We start from the raw sequence: 7912 nt of genomic DNA, 5'->3' as shown, positions 1-7912 counted from the left end.
CATGAACAAAGTTGAGGAATTTTTTTTCTTTCAAAAACAAAAAATCTAAGGAAGACATCTCCAACAGAGCTGGGTGATATGGAAAAAATCAAATATAATATTTTTGATTAAATCGTCAATGTAAATATTGCAGCGATTTTGTAGGTTTGAAAAATGTAGCTCAGTGTAAAGTCTTTCAGGAAGACCTAACTTTTAATTTAGCTGTTACCCTAATACAGTGGTGTGAAAAAGTGTTTGCCCCCTTCCTCATTTCCTGTTCCTTTGCATGTTTGTCACACTTAAGTGTTTCGGAACATCAAACCAATTTAAACAATAGTCAAGGACAACACAAGTAAACACAAAATGCAATTTGTAAATGAAGGTGTTTATTATTAAAGGTGAAAAAAAATCCAAACCATCATGGCCCTGTGTGAAAAAGTGATTGCCCCCCTTGTTAAAACATACTATAATTGTGGTTGTCCACACCTGAGTTCAATTTCTCTAGCCACACCCAGGCCTGATTATTGCCACACCTGTTCACAATTAAGGCATCACTTAAATAGGAGCTGCTTGACTCAGTAAGGTCCACCAGAAGATTCTTAAAAGCTACACATCATGCCGAGACCCAAAGAAATTCAGGAACAATTGAGAAAGAAAGTAATTGAGATCTATCAGTCTGGAAAGGGTTATAAAGCCATTTCCAAAGCTTTGAGAATCCAGCGAACCACAGTGAGAGCCATTATCCACAAATGGCGAAGACATGGAACAGTGGTGAACCTTCCCAGGAGTGGCCGGCCGCCCAAAATTACCCCAAGAGCGCAGCGACGGCTCATCCAAGCGGTCACAAAAGACCCCACAACAATGTCCAAAGAACTGCAGGCCTCACTTGCCTCAGTTAAGGTCAGCGTTCATGCCTCCACCATCAGGAAAAGACTGGGCAAAAATGGCCTGCATGGCAGAGTTCCAAGGAGAAAACCACTGCTGAGCAAAAAGAACATCAAAGCTAATCTCAATTTCTCCACAACACATCTTGATGATCCCCAAGACTTTTGGGACAACATTCTGTGGAGCGATGAGACAAAAGTGGAACTCTTTGGAAGGTGTGTGTCCAAGTATATCTGGCGTAGAAGGAACACTGCATTCATAAAAAGAACATTATACCAACAGTAAAATATGGTGGTGGTAGTGTGATGGTCTGGGGTGTTTTGCTGCTTCAGGACCTGGAAGACTTGCCGTGATAAAAGGAACTATGAATTCTGCTGTCTACCAAGAGATCCTGAAGGAGAATGTCCGACCATCTGTTTGTGTACTCAAGCTGAAACGAACTTGGGTTCTGCAGCAGGACAATGATCCTAAACACACCAGCAAGTCCACCACCGAATGGCTGAAGAAAAACAAATGAAGACTTTGGAGTGGCCTAGCCAAAGTCCTGACCTGAATCCTATTGAGATGTTGTGGTATGACCTTAAAAAGGCCATTCCTTCTCGAAAACCCTCTAATGTAACTGAATTAGGACAATTCTGCAAAGATGAGTGGGTCAAATTCCTCCAGGACGCTGTAAAAGCCTCATTGCACGTTATCGCAAACGCTTGGTTGCAGTTGTTGCTGCTAAGGGTGGCCCAACCAGTTATTAGGTTTAGGGGGCAATCACTTTTTCACACAGGGCCATGATGGTTTGGATTTTTTTTCACCTTTAATAATAAACACCTTCATTTACAAATTGCATTTTGTGTTTACTTGTGTTGTCCTTGACTATGGTTTAAATTGGTTTGATGTTCCGAAACACTTAAGTGTGACAAACATGCAAAGGAACAGGAAATGAGGAAGGGGGCAAACACTTTTTCACACGACTGTACATGTACTTTTTGATGTGTATAACTGTCGCATGTACTGTATGCAACTAGTATCTCCTGATTAAAATGTAGCTCAGCGTAATTCTTTAAGGAAGATCAAATTTAATCAATGCTCTCTTCCTAAATAGAATCAGCTGGTGGAGGCATTCACCTTCTTGCTTAATCAATCAGAATCGTGAAAACCTCCAACCCCCCTTACACCTTCAGTCATCTACTCCAGCTGACCGGTCCACAGCCTCCTTCGGTCTGGTCTTTAGCCTTCTTTGGCGCACCACCGGTGTCTAGATTCCATCGGGGGGTTCTGATGGTTCTCTATCATCATATAGATATACAAAATATCTCTATAGCTATGGAGTCTAATTATTAATTTTATTGAGCTGTACAATAAACCAACATTTGCATATCTACAAACATGTCTCTCCTGATTGAAATGGGGCTTTCACAAAAATGAGTTTTAATAAATAATCACCAATACTGTGGATACAATGGCTAACTGGCTAAAGACAAATAAGAAAACAGGTATTAAATGGGCTGTATTTATATAGCGCTTTTCTAATCTTAAACTACTCAAAACACTTAAGACATTAATCATGATTAAACATTTTAATCGATTGACCAATTAAAACATGACAGAACCCAATCATGTATGATGCATCTTCTTAGTTGCGGTGGTGCTATGAAGGGATAAAATCCAACGATGGACTACAGATCAAACCCTACACCGTAGATCTGCACCAACTATACATCTAGCTAAATATCAGCCAAAATGTCACTATGGCTAATTTATCGGTCAGGCTCTATCAATTGTATGTGTGAGTTGTTAAAATTTCCTTTTGAAGAATGATGCATTTTCAGGCACGGTGCATCTCTGGTTATCACTCAATACCAAATGTATGACAACCTAAAAAAAAGGACACACTACATGCTGTAATATTTAAAGTAACTCTGTGTAACTTTTAATGACATGTGACTAACAGTGAAAAGAATACTTTTTTATATAGTTTTTATCAATGCTTTTGCCCTGGTCCGATTTTTCCTATCACATATGCAACACTTAACGATGCATCGGAAACATATTCTCCTACTACTTTTTTCTGTCAGAGCAGAACATTCTTTACAACTATGATCTCCCGGTAACTCAACTTATACACAATGATTAATACAGCACCAGCCCAAAGATCTTTACAACTAGCCTAGAAATCTAGTGGCACCTAATGTAATTTTCAGCCAGGGTCAGTCTAGCAACTCTCCGTTGGCTTGGGAGCTGGAAAAAGCAAACCCTAGTCAGGCCAATAACATCGTGTATAGAGTCAGTGCGCGGGCTTGACATTAAGATGCCATTGTTGCGACGGTTCCGGGTGAATTCGCTGCTACTTGAAAACAAAGAAGATGTCTGCTGCTGCTGGCAAACAGCTGTCTTTGGAATTGGCTTTGGTCGCAACTCATGAAGACTTGGAGTTAACCTTTTCTTTGAGAAAAGGACGGCACTGAAGTTATTCTTAAAAAAGGACAGAGTTCTGTGTTCAGAGGTTTGCCGACCAAATACCGCAAAAGTTTATTCTATCAACTCGCTTTGCTCTGGTGGTTGTAGTGCTATCCTATTGTGTGAAGAGGGAATTTGAAAGACAACCGTTTATCCCGCCCCTCGAATTGAGCCCTACCCATGGTGAGTTCCCAGACCCAACATCTGGATGTGGGTCTGGCTTTCCAGGCTACTTCATGACTGCATGTGATAAAAACACTATCACTTTTTTCCAAAGGGATCGCTTTAATGAACACAAACTGTAAGTTTCTCATAGTCACTTTTACATAAAAAACAATGGTTGAAACAAAGATTAGATTAGTCAATCAATAGTGATTGATACTAATTGTTGGATTGATACTAACTAACATGTATGGGTAATAGATTATTAAAAGATGTTCATTTTCTTTTCTTTATTTCATATCAATATAAATTGTATACTGATGGATTGTCCCAAAAAACAAATCCAAATGTTATCACACTAAGGTAGTGTGAATTTTACAAGTTGCCTGTTGTGACATGTTCAACCTGAAGCAATAAGGGAATGCCCAGCACTGTGTACAGTTTAGAGAGGGCACATTCATATCATTGATCAAATTCTGACAATGGGAAAGCAGAAGAGCCAGAGCCATAAAAACAATACAGAACAAAACCCTCTTTGTTTTGAACTCACTCGGAATATTGCTAAAAAATGTATGATCAACAAGACTTTGTGTAGCTTTTTCCCAACTGTACGCCAAGATGTGCAGGTGTTCATACTTTAGAGATAACATTTAAAGCAGATGGCCTTGGATGAATAAAGGCTGTTGTCTCTGATGATGGGTTTGAACAAGTTTTCCTAAAATGAGTTAACACAATTTAGTCAGCAGTCTCATGTGGAATGCATTATTATGTGAATTTAGCAAAGAGTTGTTTTTATGTGCTTATTTAATTTGTGCATAAAAAGATTTTAGTGTTTAAAGTTTAAATATCAAAGAGACTGAGTCCTTGTCTTATTATTACTTGTTCTTAATGTTGAATTTGCCATGGTCGACCACAACATATAACTAGACCAATTGACAATCTGGGTCGGACTTTCTGGTACAGTACTAAACTGAATCCTACTCATGCAACAGTGACTTCTTTGTGTTTAAAGTGATTTCACATCTAAGCAAACAAATGTGACGTGCCCAAGGCTCCATTCTGGGGCCTCTTCTGTTAAACAGCTACATGCTTCCATTGGCTCAGTTTATGGAAGAAAACCGAATAAGTTACTGTGACCACACACACATTTACACCATTTACAACTATATAAACTATATACATTTACACCATTTACATTTACAACTTTATAAACCGCATATCACCAGGGCTCTAAGATAAAAACAAAAACAAACAGTTAATAGTTTTTGGATCCAAAACGGTTTGAGTCTGAAATATATTTCTGATCTGCTACTACTTTTGGAACAGTTCAGACCTCTCAGGTCGTGTACGACATGCTTTCTGTCCCCAGAACTAAACAGTTCAGTTTTTTATGCACCTGCTGGTTGGCTACAGTTCTCAGTTCTTTCAAATCAAGGCTAAAAACTCTTTTTGATGCTGACTCTTTTTTTTTAATAGTAAATTTTCATTTCTTGCACTGCAACTTTTATTCTTGTAGTCTTTATTTTTTGAGGCTGCTTTTATATTCACTTCAAAAGTATATTTTTGGTGTGAAATGTTGCTGTGAAAAACGGACTACTATGAATTTTTTAATAGAATTTTTAGTAGAAGTATCTATCTTGAGATTTTAAAGCCAGGTCCTAAGACAAAGCACCAGAGCATGGTTTCCTCCTGCACTTTTCAGACTCTGCAATACTTCTGTAAATGATCTAAATGATCTAGCCATTGAATTAGGATCAGACTGTACAGCTTAGGTTAATGGGAAGTGAGGAGTAGCCGCAGAGAAATACATGGAAGGAAGCCAAATTCATGTTTGAACCAGACTCCCAGAGAGAGTCGCGCAGAATTGGAGACAGCGTGTTGCGCCACTCCTGGTCTTAACAAAATAAATACTAAAACTGCTGAAAGAACTGGAAGATTAAAGTACAAAAACGGAAAGTTTGAAAGAACTGTTTGGACATGGATGCATGTACAAACTAGCTTGCAAGCATGTCCACACAGTCTTACAAGCACATACACACATGGCAGTTGTAAGTGTTCTCCATGATTAGATAAATGATACAAAATACACTGTGTCATGTTCATTTCCTCAATAACAACTGGGATAACAATATCTGAAGTGCATTTTTATATCGTATAGACAAGACATTGATGAGAGAAAATAAAAATTGAAACAAATGTTGATATAAATGTTAATATTTAAAACGAGGAGGGGGGTATGAAATGCCACCGTTTTGTTCGTGAGGCTCTAAAATGAACCAAGATTGAAATGGGATCAAACAAATCCTAGTTCTTAAATTCAGCCTGGCCTCTTCCAGAAGCATTGCTTCCTCCCTCCGGCAAAGCCTACTGGTAACAAAGTCAGGGCCAGTCAACTGTCCTTCTTTAACACACACACGGAATACAATAGCATAATACTACACAGTACAAACACAGGGCTTGAAAGGGCAGAGATGGGAAGTTACAAAGTTACTGTACTCAAGTAGATTTTTCTGATATTTTTACTTTACTATTTTTTTGTGGCGTCTTTTTACTTTTACTCCTTACATTTTAACACAATTACTTGTACTTTCTCCCAGTAGCGGCTCCTGAAAAAAATTCTCAGAGGGGGGGAGAATTATTCTGATGATAAAAGTGACTGATCCAATGGGTACATCAAAAAACAAGAACATTTCCCCTCTATCTACATAACTTACAGGTGGAAAGCTTTGTAAGAAATTTGCATTCAGCCTTCATAAGAAAAAATGACATGGCTCCTCAATTAATAATTCCACTTGTTCATTACTTACATTAATCAAATGTTGTGTGATGTAAAATAGCTAAACAGGACATATTTTTAAAAAGATATGTCCAGCAACAACATAAAGACGAGGGGAACATTTAAGTCAATACCAGAAGCATTTATTGACTGAACTCAAAAGTATTCGCTCACAAAAGCAAAATAAGTTCAATGGTTTTCTTTCACATTCCTGAACACTGCATAAACAATATGCATATCCATAAACAAATGAAATATCAGCTGAAAATACAACATCTTGGTATTTGTTCAGATTGCAGGATCAGAGATTTTACCATATTTACAACATTTCAAAGGTAGTGGAGCCTAATTATCTTTTAGAGTAAAAGGGAAATGCACACTTTAAACATTAAACAGTAACAACATTGCAACAACAAGAAGACAAATTGTTGAGAGAAGGGATCTTTAAAGATGCATTTTCTGGAGTGTAGGATATCACTAAAGTGCTACTTAATAAAAGCAAAGTAACGCTGTTCCAAATAAGTGAATGAGCAAGTGAGGCTTGAGATGGTCTTCATCTCGGCTTTACACATTGAAGACCAAACCAGAATGATGATGAGGTGCTGCTGCGTTTAACTAAGGAATTCTGAAATTACTTACTTCAAAAAGGCCTCATGGATGAATTGGAATTATGTACATCATGGCATAAATCACAACAAGCAAGGAGGAGCTTTTGACATAGGCTACTGAAAACATTGATGTATGTTATAAGTAATAAACAATTTGCATAGACTTCCATATTCTGCCCACTTGTATAGATTTGTGAAAATAGATCAACGAGAGTTTTGTCTTGAGCTTGGCCTTGTTCAGCATGGGGTATGCGTTCACAGTGGCATTCAGAGCCTCATCAGGACATGAATGGCAATACCTTTCAAACATATCTGCTTGCAGTAAGGTAGCACTCACAAGGTGGCCAGTGAATGAGAAACTTGCTTTGGTGTGATCGAGGATGGTGTCGCAGACATCTTCAGATAGCCTCTGCTTCTCCTCTTCTCTCAAAGCCGTTCTGGGTCTTTTGGCTCCTGTTGCTTGTTGCAGCTGAGTACCTGAAGGCAAACAGACCAATGTGTTTGTTAGGCTATGTACAGTACTGTAGTTTATATTTGATATACAGGTAAATGCAATGTATCCATGTATAATGCAAATATTTCAGTTCCAAATAAAATGGGAAGGGATGCATAAAGTCTTTAGTGTTTAAGTTAGCCTGTGTCTCACCTAGCCTGGATGTTCAGCACAGGACACAGTGGTGCTCATAAGTTTATGAGCCCATGCTAAAGCTAAAGTAAAGCCAGAGGAAAAAAATGAATTCTTCATCATGTAGCATCCTCACGCAGCCAGATGAATCTCTCCCGTTGGGCTGGCCTAGCCTGTTTCCCTCATCCAGTTGAGTGGCAATGTTCACTATCCCCAAGGCAGACAATCTCAAACAGGTATCCATGTGGGTCTTTGACAGCTCATGTTTCTTTATCTTTTCTGAAAGATGGTGCACGACCGTTACACCAGTCGCTGTCCAAGCGGTGCTGTCTGCCGTGCCATACATTTAAAGTTAGTCAGCTTTTTGAGTCTGTTGTTTGTGTTCTTCACCTGTTAGCTAGGTTACACGTTGCATCAACAGAGAGA

This window comes from Etheostoma spectabile, chromosome 18 (assembly GCF_008692095.1).
Source record: "Etheostoma spectabile isolate EspeVRDwgs_2016 chromosome 18, UIUC_Espe_1.0, whole genome shotgun sequence".
NCBI classification, from domain to species: domain Eukaryota; kingdom Metazoa; phylum Chordata; class Actinopteri; order Perciformes; family Percidae; genus Etheostoma; species Etheostoma spectabile.
This window is presented reverse-complemented; position numbering follows the sequence as displayed.